This window comes from Microtus oregoni, unplaced genomic scaffold, assembly GCF_018167655.1.
Source record: "Microtus oregoni isolate MIOR12 unplaced genomic scaffold, Mior012 000008F_ref0000371, whole genome shotgun sequence".
NCBI classification, from domain to species: domain Eukaryota; kingdom Metazoa; phylum Chordata; class Mammalia; order Rodentia; family Cricetidae; genus Microtus; species Microtus oregoni.
The window spans coordinates 4,606,135-4,624,790 of record NW_024543067.1 but is presented as its reverse complement, the minus strand read 5'-3'; positions in this window follow the sequence as shown (position 1 = coordinate 4,624,790).

Here is an 18,656-nt window from a genome sequence, read left to right as displayed (position 1 = left end):
CACGCATTGGGAAAGAAACAAAGGAGAGAGCCAGGATGCTAAGCTTAAATTAGTCAGACTCCAGCTTGAAGATGGGTTCTGTTCAGCAGCTCCGGGAAACAGGAAACATTATTCAACTTGGTGCAACAATTTTTATGAAGATGGAACTAGTAATTGCTACTTAAGATAGTTGAGAAGATTAGACTATGATTATATAAAGACATATAGACTCCCAGGCACATAACGACTCTAAATATTACTTTTTTTACACCATCTATCTTTCTGCTGTCCAAATTTACCTCACCGTGTGTATGTGCGCAGGTGGGGGTGTCTTAGTTAGGGTTTCTATTGCTGTGAAGAGACATCATGACCACGGCAACTCTTATAAAGGAAAACATTTAAATGTGCTGGCTTGTGCAGAGGTTTAGTCTGTTATAGTCATGACAAGAAACAAGGCAGCATGCAGGCAGACATGGTGCTCAGAGGGAAATGGGAGTTCTTAAGTCTTGGCTCACAGGCAACAGGAAGTGGTCTCTCTCACTGCATCTGGCTTGAGCATATACACTTCATGCATGTTGGAGGAAGTATGTCATGTACTCCAGCAAGGTCACACCTTTTAATAGTGCCTCTCCCTTTGGGGCCATTTTCTTTCAACTCACCACAGGGGGTGTGATGTGTACATTGCTAAGTGTGTATTTATGGATGTGGGGTGCATGTGCATTTGTTGAGCCTGGCAAGCATTTTTCTTTGCTCCCCACCTTTCCTTTTTGATACAAGGTCTCTCACTGAACTTGACGCTTATTGGCTGAGCTAATCTGGCTGGCCAGTGATCTTTAGAGATCTGCATGTCTCTCCCTCCAGTACTGGGGTTACAGGCATGTGCTGTCATGCCTGCTTTCTCCTTAGGTTCCGTGGATTTGAACTCAGATCCTCATGTTTACCCAGCAGGCAGTTTGCTGACTGAGCCATCGACCCAGCTCTCCACAAACCTTTTCTCCACGATGTGCAGCCTGTTCCCTCCTGTTTGAAACATTCTCCATTCAGGGGAGGACAGAAGCTGGCAAAACTTAGGGAACACAAGAGCTTTCAATGTTCTCATTGAGCTCTTCTGATGTTATCCAAGCAGCAGAAGTTTGCTGGGCAGGGAGAGCAGACTCTATGGTGCCGCCTCCTGCAAGCCGTAGAAGGGACTCCAATATCTGGGGTGGTTGGAGAATGCAGCTGCCCTGCCTGTCAGTCATCCATGGTTCATTTTCCATCCACACTCGCGTAAGTGGCTGCAATAGACCCCTTGCTTCTTCAGACGGGTCTTGGATACAATTGCTTCTTAGGTCCACCGGTTGCTCTCTCTCTTGCTGAAGTGAGTGGGCACATCTGTGCACCTTCTCAGAAAAACAATAATGGAACACGCAGCTATCAGGGAATCTGTAATAGTGTACATCTAAATCCCTTCTGGCAACATTCAAGGGCAAATCAAGTTCTACCTCCTTTGCCCATCAGATTGAAATATAGACGCGACCTGGGTATTTGGTGCACATTTTCTGCTGCACGGTGCCATACACTGGGAAATGATGACTAAGAAATAGGCCTTTTCTCTCGAAATCATGGGGTACTTCACAAGTAGCAAGTGCTTCTGTACGGCAGATTGCTCTACGCCGGTGCTTATGCCCTCCTCCCCGCGGACAAAACTCCTTTTTGCTGTACGCTTAAGTGGTCCTCAAACTTCCTTAGGCATCATGACAGATAGGCAAGTCCTGAGTCTCATCCTTAGAGATTCTGCCTGGCTGGTTGACCTGAGTAGTTTTTGTCGACTCCATGCCAACCAGAGTCATCATGGAAGAGGGAACTCCAGTTGAGAAATTGCTTCTATCAGATTGACCCATAGACAAGTCGGTGTGGCGTTTTCTTGACTAATTATTGATGTGTGAGGGCCCAGCCCACTCTGGATGGTACCACACCAGGCTAGTGACCCTGGATTGTGTAAGAAGGTAAGCTGAGCAAGCCATGGTGAGAAAGGGATCAGCAACATTTCTCCATTGGTCACTGCCTTTAGCTCCTGCCCAGAATTTTCTCGATGATGAACTCGTGATGTGGAAGTGTACATTAAAATGAATGCTTTCTTCCCTGAGGTGCTTTTGGTTGGTGTTTCTGTCACAGCAACAAAGAAGCTAGCTAGAACATGGGGCCTGGATGTGCTCAGGGCTCTGCATCTCTAGTCAGGGTCCAGCAGAATCATATCACTGAGAACTGGGTGATAGGTGGTGACTAGGAAAGCAGGCAAGGTAAGTGTGCTGTGACAGAGAAGGTAGACATGGCTAAAACCAAAGGCACATTGTGTACCCATTTCCTGAGTCGAAACTGCCTCCTCACAGAAGGAAGGTTCTTCAGACTTGAGATACTGATTAAAGTAAAGGTCCAGCAAGCTCAGAGAGTTACAAGGACCACAAGGCCCTTCCCCAAGGTGATGAAAACAGCAGACAGTCCCAGGGAGAGGAAGCTCTTCTGTGGAACTGACTGCAAACTGTGCCGCCAGCTCATTTTGATGACTCAGTTGTCATGAGTCATCACTCCTGTGGGCCTGGAGTTGTCAGTGACAGAGCTGCCTTTGAGTGACCCTTGTGCCCTTGACAGCTCTCTAATGTCCTGGAAGTCAGCCCAATAGACTCATTAATTCATCTAGACTTGGGTGGAATCATTTCTTCTGTCTGTTACTGTGATGAACAAAAGATTTATACATGGCCCCAACAGCTTTCATTGGCTCTCAACCAATATCATACAACTAAAACTAAGATGGGGGCAGGGATCCTATGCCAAAGGGTGCATGGGTAATTGTGAGAGGTTGAACTGTAATGAGGAAGAACTTTGACATTGGTCTACAAGATGGATATACAAAATCTCTAGATCTCTTCTGGAGGCCTGGATGATGAGTGACTGTCTAAAAGTAAGACGTGAACCAAAGAATAGAGTTCCGTTGATAGAGTGTTTGCCTACAGCATGTAACTCCCTGGGCTCAACCCTCAGCATCATATAAACTGGGTGTCGTGGTTCATCTTTGCAGTCTTAGCGCTTGAGAGGTAAGGCAAGAGAATAAGAAGATCGAGGGCATCCTTGCTGCATAGGGAAGTCGAGCTAGTATGGACCCTATGATAAAGAAATATATGAATAAATATGGATGGGCAGGTGCATTTGGTGACAAAGACAGTGATGAATGACAAAGGGGTAGAACCATCAGGAGCTCCTGCAAGGCAAACAACAGAATTTCCTTTGTCAAAGGTATTTCATTGGCTTCTCATTATTTTATGGGTTGGCTGTCATTGTTGCTTTGCTTGTTTGCTAATTTTAGTTTTCCAAGGCAGTGTCTGAATTTGTAGCCCCCACTGACCTTGTGGCCTCGGACACGAGGCAGTCTTCTAGCTTCTGTCTCCCAGGAGTTCCCTGTTCCTTTACATAATTGCTGATGAAAATGGAAATAATCCAGAAATAGTTCTCCAAATATTTGGAGAAAATAACCGTGGGTGAGATGGGTTACTTGAAGGGAGTGGAGATTACGTAATGGCCACCAGTCATTTTATTGAAACCTTATCGGGCCAGGCAGTTCATGAAAAGAATCTCTAATTTCCCAAGCCTGCCCGCAAGGGAGGTGTTGATTGTTTTCAGAGGGGAAGCCTAAGCTTCGAAAAGGAGGAGACGTTTGCTGGGATCACACAGAGAAGAAAAACACTCGGAGGGTGAGCTTGTACTAACAGCTCCCTTGGCGTCCGCTTGGGCACACGTGTGGAGGCTTTACCTGATAGTGTCAGGGAAAGCCCTTCCAAGACCCACCCACCCAGCCTCACCAGACACCTAGCCCAGAGAGAGAGAGAGAGCTTTCTGAAACAGGAGGAGACCCAGGAAGATTGCTCAGTTCTGGGGCATGTTGCCTCCCAGCTGGGGATGAGAGTTAATCTTGAAAATCAATTCAGTGCTTGCTCTTGCCACAGACACTCCCCAGGGCAGTCCATGGCTCTTCTCTTGCTGCTAAATGGCACAATAAGTGGAGAATTGAGCAAGACAAGGCCTGGCGTGTGGAGGTCGGGGGGCCATCGCGTGCTGGGCCTGGAGCCGCCGATAGAGCACTCGCTGAGGGGCTTGTCTGTGGCACATGCAGCCTCCGGGGCAGACAGGGCATGGATGGACAGGAGTAATTGTGGCCCTTCAGCCTCAGAGCAAGCACAATCAGTTCCTTCAGGCAGCGTGGCTCTCTCCCTGACAGCTTGGGCATCTGCCCCTTAGCTTTGTGGAGATATTGTTCTCTGTGGGCTGATTTCTGAACTGTGGTCTTGTCTTTTTGAGATCTCTCCCAGAGAAGGCAAGGTCTACATTGAACAGTGACTCAGTGGGAAGTCCAGGCCTCTTATGGGTAGTTGTGAGCCTTCAGACACCTCAGGTCCATGTTTCTTAAGGCTGCAATTAGACCACATTGCTTTAAGACTAGCGGACTATGCTAGATGGTGCTAGAATCATCTCCCACATTCTGGAAAGCAGGCTGTTCTGTGACCTCCAAAGTCATGCCACTCTGTGTGAACATACACACACACATACACACACACGTACAGGCACTGACCACACACACAAACCACACACAAAGATAAAATTCTTAAATAAATAAATAAACGATCTCTCTGGCCATTGGTGGGGGAAAATTTTGAGGGGCTGTTGTGTATAGTTTGCATGTGGAAAGTCTCTCGTGTTCTTTGAAAATTTGCCCTTCAGGTGGTGGCACTGTTTGGGGGAGATTGTGGACCCTTTGTGAAGTGAGGTCCAGCTAGAAGTGAGTTGCTGGGTGCAGACCTTGGGACTTAGAGCCTAAACCCGCTTCTGGTCTCCTGAGACATCAGCCAACTGCCTTGTGCTCTTGCTGCCATAGTCACGAGCCACCTATGTGTCCCAAAAGTCACCACTATTGTGACTTTCCTACCACAATGGATCATATTCCCTCAGACATAAGCCCAAAGCGGGCACTCTTCCTTTGAGCTGATTTTGACAGGTATTCCACTGTGGTGTGAGAAAGGCAGCTAACACAGAGGCTGAGGGTGGAAGCCATTTGGTCATTGTGCGGCTGCCTGCAGTTACCTCGGCAAGCAATTCCAGTGCTGTAGAGAAGAGGTCAGAAATGGATGTATTTTGTGGGTGGAGCTGGCAGACTGTAAAGAGGGTGTGGGAAAGCAAGAACTCCAAGATGGCACGTGTTTTGGAAATGACCTCACAGCCATCTGTTGAGGACTGACCTAGACAATGGATGGATAGCACTTAGCTCGGTGCCAGAAACTTCATGAAGGATCAGTACGCTCATGTTATTTTATTCCTGGGACTGGCTCTCTCTGCAAGGAACTTTAGGTGAAAGTTCTCTGGGCCACAGTCTTCTCAGGCACGCACTCTGGCAAGCCAGAGAATCTTTCAACCACTCGATAAACACTGATTAGACATCTACAGGAAGCCAGGCTCTATCCTGAGTGCCTGAGGCAATGGGGAAAAGAGCATCTGCCCTTCTAGAACTTACAGTAGAGTGCAGGCAGATGCTGGCGGACAGAAAGTCCTGGGGAGGGTCAGGAGAGCGCTGATGGCAAGAGAACTTCATGGAAGTTTGTGTCCAGGGAAAGAAGTCTTCCTACATGAGGCGAGTTGTAAGTGGAAGTCACAAGATGACAGGGGATTTGGAAGATGAAGGATGAGGGTGCCTGTGGCGGAGTGGGTGGGGTGGGGGTGGGGGAAGGAGCCCGCGGAGATGAGGGAGATGAGGGAATGGAATGACTGCATTGCTGGAGGCGTGAAAGAACTTAAGTTTTCCAGGGCCAAAATTCCCAAGGGCAGAACTGCCCAAACATCTCATCTCACGCTTGGGAGACCGTGAAAAGAGAGGGCGCCAGGGCTCGTCAAAGGCAGGTGGGTGTGTTCTAAGAAACTGAGGGTTTTGTTTGTCTTCTTGGAAAGGTTTGCAACCAAGAATATATGTTTTGTGATCTTGGGATGGGGATCTAGCTAAATGCTAACTCATTTGCTAAGATGGCAATGTGTGGAAGGATGGTGGTGGTGTATTTTGCTTTGCCGTTCTGGGAGTCAAAGCCAGTGAGCGTATCCTCAGCTTTTGGCGATTTGTGTTTGTTTTGACTTTGTATTTTTTGAGATAATGTCTCCTGTAGAGGAGGCTGGCTTTAAGTTCCCTATATAGCTAAAGATGACAGATTATTCTTCTGCCTCCATTTCCAGAAAGCTGGGATGGCAGGTTGAACTGAGATACCTAGTCAGCCTCCCCAATCTCTTCTCATTGCTTTTGAGACTGGATCTTGTTTTACAGTCCAGGCAGGCTTTGATTTGAAATCCTCCTATCTCAACCTTTTGAGTGCTGGGATTCCAGGTCCACACCATCATCCTGGGCTCCCCTGTTTCTCAAACGTCAGGCTGCACACATCAGTACTGGGAGCAACTTGAAAGCACGTGCCCTTTCAGGACCCTCTTTAGTTCTAGATTACAACTCTCTTTCTACCAGCTCCTGGTCAGCAGTCAGAGTCAGCTGCCACGCAAAGGTGATAATGTGTCATAGTCTGCTCGGAGCTCTCCACTGGATCTCACTAAAAACCAAGGAGACTCCATCACTCTGTCTTCCGAAGGGCAGACGATTCTGAATTGCACTCCAAGATCTCATGCTGGTTCCTTGTGGAGAACAGCCCAGGGGACATCTTGACTCTTTACCACTGAGTTCTGTCCCCAGCCCCAAGAAATGGCCGCCAGAAAGTCATTGCTATATTTGCTGCAGAATTACTTTAGAAGCTAGCGCAGTGCTCAGCACCAGTTTGCTCTCGAGTCCGTGCAGGGCTGGGTATGTTCTTCCAGACGGTTAGAAATAAGTAATTCAACACACTTACCATTCTGTTGTGGCTGCTGGGACATCAAGAGATGAATGCAAAATCCATTAGAGTTGTATCATATTGCACACACACAGTAGATCCCTCCTCCCTTAATTTTGTGTTTCTTCCCCAATGCGTTTATCAAATGTACATGGAGAACCCACGATGAAGGACCATAGCCATCCTGCTGTTACTGCGCTGGCGGCAAACACTCAGACGCCAAACCGCCGAGTACTTCACCAAGCTGAGCCGTAGGAAAGTGTCCTTTTTCAGGCTTTGGTTCTGGAAGGACAGTGACTGTTCCTAGCCTGAGTCAGTTCCTGCACAAGTTCCCGCAACAGAATGCCATCCACGGGATGCAAGACATTCGCTCTCCTCTGGTCATCACCATAGAGGTCACTAGAAGTCCTGCCCCAGAGAGAAAAACTGAAGCCGGGACGGTGTCAGCAAATGGCCCGGTGCTACAGATCCCGGTGACAGAGGCCCGTGTGCCTGTCTTTTGGTGACAAGCCCTGCGCTCTTTCTGGATGTTTTTGTCCCACATAAGTGAGTCTGAATGGGTGGCACCAGCCTGTACCGTGACCTGATAAAACATTGTTTCCTTCCAATTGTGGATTTTATCAGATCCCCTTCTGCTGGGCCTTCTGTGTGTCCTGAGCCAACCAGTCCCGCAAACGCATTTGGCTAGTCTGCAACACTATATTCAAATTTAGGCCTCAGGATTGCACCTGCTGCCTTTATCCCAGCCCTCCTCGTCTTGGCACTTTCCTTTCGCCAGCTTCTCATCCTAACTCTGTTACAGGCTTCACATCAAATCCCTGCAGAGAAGCCTGTTTCCGGAAGCCCTGGGAACCCTCCTGACCTGGAAGAATGATGAGCAGCTCGCTGCTGTCCTGACTGGAGCCCAGGATCATTCTGGGAGGGAGCTCTCACCTGCTGATTCTCCAATTGAAAGGTCCCCCCCCTTTTTTAGGATTAGTGTTTGTGATTTTCCTTTGCGTTCGCCCATGCTTCACCAACAGCTTAGGGCGCCTCATGCTTAGAGACATTTCCATGAAGCACAGGAGATTCTTCGCCCTTAGAAGAAAATATTTTTGGCATCAATTCAGGGAATATCCCCAGACGTGCCCCCACCCCACATCTAGAGAGCTCCCTCTGCCCGGGTGCACCGCCCTTTCTGTTCCAGTTTTGCCATCCATGTCTCCATTTCCAGAATTACGCTCCCATTATGGGCTATTTATATAGGATATACTAGGGGAGTCCGCAATGCTCGCCCATAAGGCAAGCACCCTCTAGTTTCCGACTGCTCTCCAGTCTCTAAAGCTGCCACCTGTTTCTTGGCTGTGAGCCGATTTGCTAGCCGCTGATGGTGCTTCCTCTGTGCTTTCAGACCCGTGGGCACTTCCTCCGACAGTGCTGATCCATCTTCAGGAAGGTCACAGTTTCTCATCCGCTCTGACACACCAAGAAACCATGACAGAACTGACTCTCTCCCTTTCTCTCTCCTCCTTCCCTCCATCCCCACATCTGTGGGTGTGGGTGATCATATGTGCACAGGTGTATGTGTGCACACTGAGGAGGTCAGAGAACAACCTCTGGTGTCATTCCTCCTCAAGTGCCGTGTACTTTGTTTTATGAGACAGGGTCTCTCACCAGAACCCAGGGTTAGCTCATGAGGCCAGGCTGACTGACTAGCAAGTCCCACTGATCTCCCTCTCCAGCCCTGGGTTTACAAGTGTGCACTACCACACCTGACTTTTTCACCTGGGTACTAAAGACCAAATTCAGGTCCTTAGCTTCACGGGGAGCTCTTACTGACTGAGCTACCTTCTCATACACACATACTCACTCTCACACACACACACACACACACACACACACACATGCTCACACTCATTCAAATATGGTCTCTCACACACACATTCTCACAAAGACTCACTCATACATACATATACACTCATACACACACACACACACACACACACACACACACACACACGTACCCTCCCCCCCCCAAAGCTCACATAGCTCATCTGAACCTTAATACTCTCTACTTTGGTCCGTTCCCACAGGCTCTCCTCACATAAATAAGTAAGAATACAGTCTATGCCTACTCCCTCCATTCTTAAGAAAGAATGTGGTCTACCCAGACTGCCCTCATTCCTAAGTAAGAATGCTGTCTACCCTGACAGCCTCCATTCCTATCTAAGTAGTCTCTGGTTTCCCGGGTCCATGCTGGCTTTCTTCTTGCAAGAAATGCCCTCAGGCAGGTGGTGCACACTTGCAATTCCAGTGTTCAGAAGCTTGAGACGGGAGGACCTCCTCAAGTTCCAGGGTAGCCAGGGTTACCTGTTGAGACCTGTCTCAAAACAAGCAAACCAAACCCAACAAACTGGGATGAAAACTGAATGTCCTTGAACAATCTTGCTTCTAGTGCTTCTCTGAACATTTGGACCGGGTTGCCGCTCTTCCTCTTTGTTCTTGGCCTTGCAGTGGAACTCAGCGCCTCCTCAGCCCTCTCTCTCTCAACCATCGTACCACTATATTTTGTAGAGACTCTTTCTCAAGTTACACCATCATTGTCCCTTGGGACTCTGTCCATTCACCTCCTTCCAGGGCAGCCGAAGTGTGGTGTGAGGCATGGCAAGGATCTGGGGCAGGCACTCGGGCTCAGGTGTTTCCACCTTGGAATTGCTAATCAAGGCAAACTTCTGGAAAAGCCTCCCATTCTACAGTGAAAAGAAAAGTAAAAAGGGCAACAGGAGACCAGAGACCAGGAGCTCGGAGGCTTCAGTGTGAAATGGCTGACCTGGATTTGAGCTCTTCAGTTTTCATTTTGAAAAATAGAGCTTTCATTTTTACATAGTTGTGAAAATATGCACAATATCTAGCTGCAAGAAATAATGCATAAATGAAAGACATAAGGCCTTCCATTTCTCCCACTGGGAAAATATGGAAAGCCCATAACATATCTGTATCATGTTCTTTAGGATGTTTAGAGTCATCTAGGCAAGATAGGGTATTTCCACAGGATCTTTCCTGCTGCCCTGTGGCATGCACGCGTGCACACGTGTGCACACACATACACACATCTTTCCTCCTCTCACTCCTAGCTGTCCCCCACCTTCTCCATTTCTATATGTCATTTCAAGACTTATATAACTGGAGTCAAACAACAGGTAGCTTTTGAAGTTGGCTTTCCCCTCAGTATGATTCTCTGCAGATTGATCACACTGCAGCAAGTGCCAGTGGATCCTGCCTTTCATGTCTCTGTTAAACTCCAAAATTCCAATGAGCCACAGCTTTTGAACCATCCACCCATTCGAGGACGTGAAAGTTGTTTCTAATCTTCGGTTTCTGTAACTGTGCCATCTTTGCTTTAGGATTTCTATTGAGGTGATAAAACACCATTGACCCAAAGCATCTTGGGTAGGGAAAGGTTCATTTAGCTCATTTGGCTCAATGGTAGACCATCATGACGGGAAGTCAAGGCAGAAACTCAAAGCAGGAACTGAAGCAGAGACCATGGAAGAATTCTGCTTATTGGCTTACTCTCTCCTCGTGGCTTGCTCAGTCTGCTTTCTCCTAGAACACAGTATCGGGCAGGGGTGGCACCATCCAGAGTGAGCTGGGCCCTTCCCTCCCACCTCAATCATTAATCAAGAAAATGTCCTGCAGGCTTTCTTGATTCGCACATAGGCTAATCTGGTGGGAATAATTTTTCAACTGAGGTTGCCTCTTCTCTCAAAATACTCTAGCTTTGTGTCAAGTTGACAAAAAACTAACCAGGGCAAGTAACAGGTAGATCTCTGCACCAGTGCAGGGCTAAGTGCTTAGGAGTGCATACGGTTTCAGAGTCATATGGTGTTTTATGTTTCCATTTTTCTCTAAGTGCCAACGTCATTGGGAGTGGCTTGCCAACTTACATTTCCACCAACAATATGTCCTTCTCGCCTCCGTGCTAGCATTTGGTCCTGTCTGCTTTTCACTGTTGCTGTCCTGGTAGGTGTGTGGTGGCTCCTCGCTGCAGCTTTAATTTGTGTTTCTCTAACAGCTAATGATGGTGAGCGCTCGTCATGTGCATATTTTCCATCTGGGAACCCACTGCGCTGAAATGTCTTTCCATGTTTCTTGCCAATTTTATAATTGGATCGGTTGTTTTGCTGTTTGTACAGTTGGGTTTTGAATATTCTAGGTAGCCATTCTTTGTCAAGCGTGTGATCTCATGCAACTTCCTTCTTCCCTCCGCTGTGTCTTAGTTTTCTGTCCTCAGGATCTGTTACAGAGTTAGAGCTCTCAAGTCTTTACCGAAAGTTCAGCTCACCCAACATTCCTTCCGTAGAGTGCATGCTGAGTTTCACGCTCCCTGAAGTGCGCTTAACCCCAGACGCAAAGACTTTCTCCCATTTCCCCCCTTGTGATTGATTTTGTTTTAACTGCAGCATAATGTATGAATCTTAAGTTTTCGGTCCATGAATATCCCACAGCTTTACCAACGTTTATCGAAGAACCTAGCTGGACATGGTGACACACTTAATATCATTAGGGTCAAAGGGACATCAGGCAGGCAGGTACCTATCAAATGAGATGTCTGAGTCATGCCTGCTGATACTTCAATTCCTATTGGAGAACTGCAAATAACCTACCCATCCAATCTTCTGCATCTCTAAAATCTTCAGATTCCACAAAGGCAAATCCCAGAGGAGTTCTCCCAGTCCAGCAGTTCTCTTAAGGACCCATTGTAACTGCAAGTCCTTTCTAACTCTCCTTTCCCAACACCAGTTCCAAGGTTACCAAGGTTGGGGAATATTATTTTAAGGGTTGTTGCTTTTGTTTATGCTGCATTTGGTTAATTCTATGAAGCTGTAATTTCTTGCCTGTCTAAAACACCTGATGGTCTAATAAAGAGCAGAACAGTCAATAGCAAGGCAGGAGCAAGGATAGGCAGGGCTAGCAGGCAGAGAGGATAAACATAAGGAGAAATGAGGAAGAAAAGGAGCAAAAGAACAAGTTGAGAAGGACAGCAGGGCCCAGCCACCCAGCTATGAAGCAAACCATGGAGAAAGAAGTAAAGAAAGGTATACAGAAATAGAGAAAGATAAAAGTCCAGAGGCAAAAGGTAGTTGGAATAATTTAAGTTAAGGAAAGCCGGCAAGAAACAAGCCAGGATAAGGCCAGGCATTCATAACTAAGAATAAGCCTCCGTGTGTGATTTATCTGGGAACTGGGTGGTGGAACCCCCTAAGAAGCCAAAAGAGGAAAACATCTCACAACAAAATCCACCTTGATTTCTCTTCCGTATGGCCTCCTAACGTGACTAGCCCACATACTCAGCTCCCACTCAGTGCCCTCAGCTCAAGTGGCACGGAAGTTGGTACCACCCTCACTCACCAACCTTCTCCGAGGCGGTACTCACATTTTACCTTTTAAATCATGAATCAGGGCTGGATTTTGTAAAACGCTTTCCTGTTCCACAAACTTTCTTTAACCTTTTCAAGTGATCCACTGTACTGAATGAACAAATACTGAGCAAGCCTTACATTTCCTGGAATAAATCTACGTGCTCTTTGCACATAATTCTTTCCACATATTAAATTCTATATATTTCTATATCATTATACATATTCATCTATGAATTCGTGTTGTCATTATTTTGTGGAGAACTTAGTCAGCTGTATGCAGAAGGACTGTTGTTCTTTTTTTTTCTTCTTCATGTATTTCTTTTTTTTTATTGAGAAAAAGAAAATGTTTCCGCCTCCTCCCAGCCTCCCATTTCCCTCCCCCTCCTCCCACCCTTCTCCCCCTCCCCCCACTCCTCTCCCCCTCCCTTTCCAGTCCAAAGAGCTGTCAGGGTTCCCTGCCCTGTGGAAAGTCCAAGGTCCTCCCCACTTGGTCCATGTCTAGGAAGGTGAACATCCAAACTGGCTAGGCTCCCACAAAGCCAGGACATGAAGTAGGATCAAAACTCCATGCCATTGTCCTTGGCTTCTCATTAGCCCTCATTGTTCGCCATGTTCAGAGAGTCCGGTTTTATCCCATGGTTTTTCAGTCACAGTTCAGCTGGCCTTGGTGAGCTCCCAATAGATCAGCCCCACGGTCTCAGTGGTTGGGTGCACCCCTCGTGGTCCTGACTTCCTTGCTCATGTTCTCCCTCCTTCCTCTCCTCATTGGGACCTTGGGAGCTCAGTCCAGTGCTCCAGTGCGGGTCTCTGTCTCTATCTCCATCCATCTGTTCTCCCTCCTTCCTCTCCTCATTGGGACCTTGGGAGCTCAGTCCAGTGCTCCAGTGCGGGTCTCTGTCTCTATCTCCATCCATCACCAGATGAAGGTTCTATGGTGATATGCAAGATATTCGTCAGTATTGCTATAGGATAGGGTCATTTCAGGTTGTTCTTTTTTATATGCTTTGTCTGGTTTGGGTATCTGGGCAGAACTTTGTGCCCTGGTTGGAGGGCTCTCTTCATCAGTTTTCTGGAAGAGATAACATAAGATTGACGCTGGGTTTCTTTATACACTTGTTGGAATTTTCCAGCAAACTATCTAGATCAGAAAATTTCCTTTTGCAGAGAGTTTAAGATTATGACTTCAATATCTTTTATAGTTATAAGATGGTACAAAGTACTTCATGGTGGACAGTCTGGAAAGGTATGTGGCCCACACAGTCAATGTATTCACAAGTCACATCATGTATATGCAGGTATCTGCAACACCCCACATTGTCATTTCAGTTATTGTGATGTTTAGTCCTGGTATGGACAATCCGTCTTTTTTTTTTACCATCAATGTTGTCAGAAGTTTGTTAATTTTATTATTTTTTTCATGGGAGCCTCTATGGTACATTGCTTCTTCATGACTTTTTTGGTTTTAATTGTTTGGTTCTTATTTTATCAAATTCCTTTCTTCTGTTTTTTTTGTAAATAATTTGTTTTATTTTTTTAATTATGTGAATGGGGGATGCTGTGCACATAAGTCCTCGTGCCCAGAGAGACTAAAAGCATTGGATTCCCTGGAGCTGGAGTTATAGGCTGCTTTGAGCTGCCTGACATGGCGTGGGGAGAGGAACTCAGGTCCAGGAAGAGCAGGATGTACTTTTTGCTGAACCATTTCTCCAGCTCCTGCTTTGGTTTGATTTTCCTCCTGGTTTCCCCTTGAGGGGAAAACAGCTGAGTAAGCCACCTTGCCATCCATCATCCCCTTGCTAGCATGAGCAGGCAGCGTTGTAAAGCTCCCTCTCACAGTGGCCGTTGTGTCAAAGATTTTGAAATATTGCATTTTTATTTTCATTCCTGTCTTCGAATTTAAGTGTTTTCTTTTTAGACTTTTTATTCAGCCTATGAATAACTTAGAAATATTTCTTTAATTTCATGTGTTTGGGGATTTTTTTTTTACCATTGTCTTTCAGTTATTAATTTGTAGTTTGATTCCATTGTGGTCACAGTTCATAACATTTCAATCATTCTAAATTTGGTCATTTTATAACCCAGGATGTGGTCTATTTTGAAGTATATATTTTGTATGGGCCTTTGGAAATATTGTACACTGCTTTTTGGTAGATTCTGTTGGTTAATGGTGTGTGTGTAACATGTGAGTGTGTGTTGATTATGAGGTTGGTTTTTTTTTTTTATGGTTGTTAGTCTTTAACCTAACTACCTTTTCTAATTGCTCTATTGTTGGAATAAGGTCTTTGGAGTTTCAAATATAATTGTGCCTTGATGTGTCCATTTTAATTATTTCATTTGTTTGTTTGTTTTCTCTGTGTAGCCCTGGATGTCCTGGAACTCACTCTGTAGAACTGGCTGACCTTGAATTCGCAAAGATCTGCCAGCCTCTGCCTCCCAAGTGCTGGGATTAAAGACATGTACCACCATGGTCTGGCTGTAGTTCACATATTTTAAAGTTTGTGTTCTCCCTTCCCCGCTCCCCACTTCTCCTCTTTAGTCTTTATTTCCTTTTCTTTTGTTTTTATTTATAAATTAAGGGTTGTGGTCTTGTGGGCAAATCTACTATTTTACCATAATATATATAGTGTCCCAATTCTATCTCTGCAAGTTTCCTTTGTCCCCAAATCTACTTTAATATTAATACATCAACTCCTGATTTCTTCATTAATATTTCTCTCCTTTTGCTTTCAACTTGCCTGTTATAACCAAGGTGAGTTTCTTTGAAGCAGCATATAATTGGGTCATGGTATTTAATCAAGCCTAACCATTCCTGCATTTTAATTGCTAAACTTCGATCATTTGCAGTTGGTGTAACTGTTGAGATGGTAAAGATGCCTGTGGATTTTATTTCCTGGTTTTAATTCTCTGTCTAGAACTGATACATGTGTGAGCTCACAGAGGTGGTGACAGCAGGCATAGGACCTGCATAGGGTACAACCAGACAGAATCTCCACACTGCAAAGAGGAAGTGGACACAAAACCCCACCAGAAACCAATACGCTATTTGTAATTGGTACCTCATGGGAAAGGACAAATCAGTTTTCTCCAATGGAGTGCCACTGGGTCTATCAACCACACCCAGGACAATCCCACGCCTAGGAGAAATTAGCCAGCGGGCTAACACAGAGTGAGCATTTTGTGTGTGTGTGTGTGTGTGTGTGTGTGTGTATGCGTTTTGTTTTGTTTGTCTTATTGGTTGTAACTGGAGGGTTTTTTCCCACTGGTTATTTACCAGTTCCTGAATAACCACTCTGAGGCTTAATATTAATTATAAACTGTTTGGCCTATTTGCTCAGGCTTATTATTAACTAGCTCTTACAGCATAAATTAACCCATCTCTATTGTACATCTTACCCAGGAGGCTCGTGGTTTCTTACCTCATATCTTGCTTCCCTGGCTGCTGCTGGTGTCTCCCTGATGCTACCCTTTTTCTCTCTGGTTCTCTGTTTGGATTTCATGTCTGGCTCTACTCTGCCTGGCTATTGACCAAATCAGCTTCTTTATTTACCAATGGTAATAAAAATATATTCACATCATATAGAGAGACGTCCCACAGCAATTGTTTTTTGAAATTTCTTTTCTTTGTGAGCAGGGTGGTAAGTGTAGGGATAAGTCCCGCCCCTTAGGGGGCGTGTTCGCCTCGGGCTAATGTTTGCCTATAAATATGGTGAGCGTGCTCCCAGCCCTCTCTTCTGCTTTCCTGGTCTCCGCGGGAACGGTGGTTCTGTAAGTCTATTTCGCCATTAAAGCTGTATATATATTTTTACAATTTGTCTGCATTCGTTTACGCCATTACATTTTGGTGTCCAACGTCGGGCTATTTTGCCCCGGACCCAAGTGGGTAGCCCACTAGCTAACATGGCACCCTCCCGGGTGCTGTTTTTTAGTTCATGACTCCGGCCCTAGTGCTGAGTCCGAGACACACTCGGCCACACAGGCCCATTCTGCCTGCCTTGGCTAAGTTTGCAGCGGAACCCCACTGCCTGAATTAGCAGAAGCTCAAGTACCTGTGGTTTTGCAACAAAAGCTGCCACAGCAGCAGATTTGGTCTGATACAAAGTGACTTGGCCGGGCGGTGGTGGTGCAAGCCTTTGATACCAGCACTTGGGAGGCAGAGGCAGGCGGATCTCTGTGAGTTTGAGGCCGGCCTGGTCTACAAGAGCTAGTTCTAGGACAGGCTCCAAAAACACAGAGACCACCACTGGCAGGAACCGATCATTGCAGGTAAAAAAATTTTCTTTTATAAATAAAATGTCTGAACACGTTACTGTTCAAGAATTTAACAGTTTTTTTAATTGTACCATGTGGGAGATTTTACAAGAGGTGTCTATCACCCCACATCTATGGATCCTTCTGGGATTCGTAGTTTTCATTGGCACCAAATGGTGTGATAATAGAAATATGATAGTCTTTACGAGCTGAATCCAGGATTCTTAAGGCAGAGATTAAAAACAATTGAGAATGACAACAATCTTCTCAAGAATCAGTTTGACGTTCTCCAGGCTGATATTAAGGAGAAATTCATTACTATGGAAGAGGGAACAGCTGATTTGGATCGTAAGCTTCAGTCCCTTTCTGTAGGAACTGAAACATTAGTGGCTGATATTAAGGAGAAATTCATTACTATGGAAGAGGGAACAGCTGATTTGGATCATAAGCTTCAGTCCCTTTCTGTAGGAAATGAAACATTAACTGAGAGAATCAAAACTACTGAATGTGACAATCGGATTTTGTCTAAAGCTTATGACAGATTGACGGAAAGATTGTCAATACAAGAAGGCACAGTTTATGCCATAAAAATTATGTCCAAAGATGAGATGTTATCTCTAACGGACAAACTTCATACTTTAGAATCCTCAATGAAGGCTTTGGAACATAATTCTGGACAGGAGATTCAGACATTGCAGAAGGCAATGGTGAATAGAATTGAAAAGATTGAGGAATTTCTAAATTCTGATGAAGAAGAGCAAAGGGAAGAAAGGCAAATTTTAACTACATCTGTGGGTAAATCTCTCTGGGACAATTTCCACAAAGCTCTACCTACAGCTCTACCTGCCTTTCCAGTAATAAGAACAGAGAAGGTGATTGGTTCCAAAAACCCTAGGGTCATCAAGGAGGATACATGGGAGCCTGTCCATATGAATGATCTCAGGGAAATAAAACAGGCTGTCATGACTTTTGGGATGCATGCCTCTTTTGTTAAAGAGATGCTAAGATCTTGGGCCACGACAAGCAGAGCAAACCCCTCGGACTGGCTCCAGCTGAGCTCTGCAGTACTTGAGAGTGGACTGCAATTGAAATGGAAATGCTTATTCAGGCAAGAGGCTAGACTCTTAGAAGAGCAGGAAAAAGCGAAGGGAATTGACATTTCCCTAGATAAAATTCTAGGTGAAGGGCTCTTTTCCGACCCTCAGGAACAAGCTAATTTGGATGAAAACACACTCTCCATGTGTACTACAGCAGCCTTAAGGGCTTGGGACAGGGTACAAGACCCAGGACAGAGAATGGAATCATTTGTCAGAGTTAAACAGGGTCAGAGAGAACCCTTTAGTGATTTTTTTACAAAGATTAACTAAAGCTGTACAAATAGGAACATCTGACCCAGAAGCAAGACGTATAATGATTGAGTCTTTGGCTTATGAAAATGCAAATGTGGAATGCAAAAGGATTTTGGGTCCTTTAAAGCTCAGATCAGAGCCCTTGGAAGAATGGGTCTTGCATACACACAGTTTTGATACATTTGATTATGGCACTGAAGCATGGGTAGAAGAAGCAATTTCCAATGGTAAAAGGAGACACCAGAATAACAAATGTTTTAATTGTGGCAAAATGGGTCATATGAAAAGGAATTGTAGACAACGGATTTTCAGAAATAATAATAATAATAATAATAATAATAATAATAATAATGCATCTTGTAGAAATAACAGAAATAGGAGGACTCAGCCTTCAGGTTTATGTAGAAGATGTGGAAAAGGCAGACATTGGACAAATGAATGCAGGTCTACACAAGATAGACAAGGCAACCTGATACAGACGGGAAATGTGAGAGGGGGGGCCTCACAGGCCCCCATGGCAAACATGGTTCAGTCATTTCCAGTTTCTGCAGAGAACGTGCCTCGTCACGACAATTAGGAAGCCCCATGCCTACTGTTACAAGCAATAATGATCAGAAAGATAAGTTACGTGTGTTTTGGCAAACTTCTATAAATGATCAAAGACCTAAACTGAGAGTGTGTGTAAATGGCATTTTCATTACTGGCCTGCTGGACACAGGTGCTGATGTAAGTATCATTATCCCAGAATCTTGGCATCTGTATTGGCCTCTTCAGAATGTAAATGTTCAGCTCCT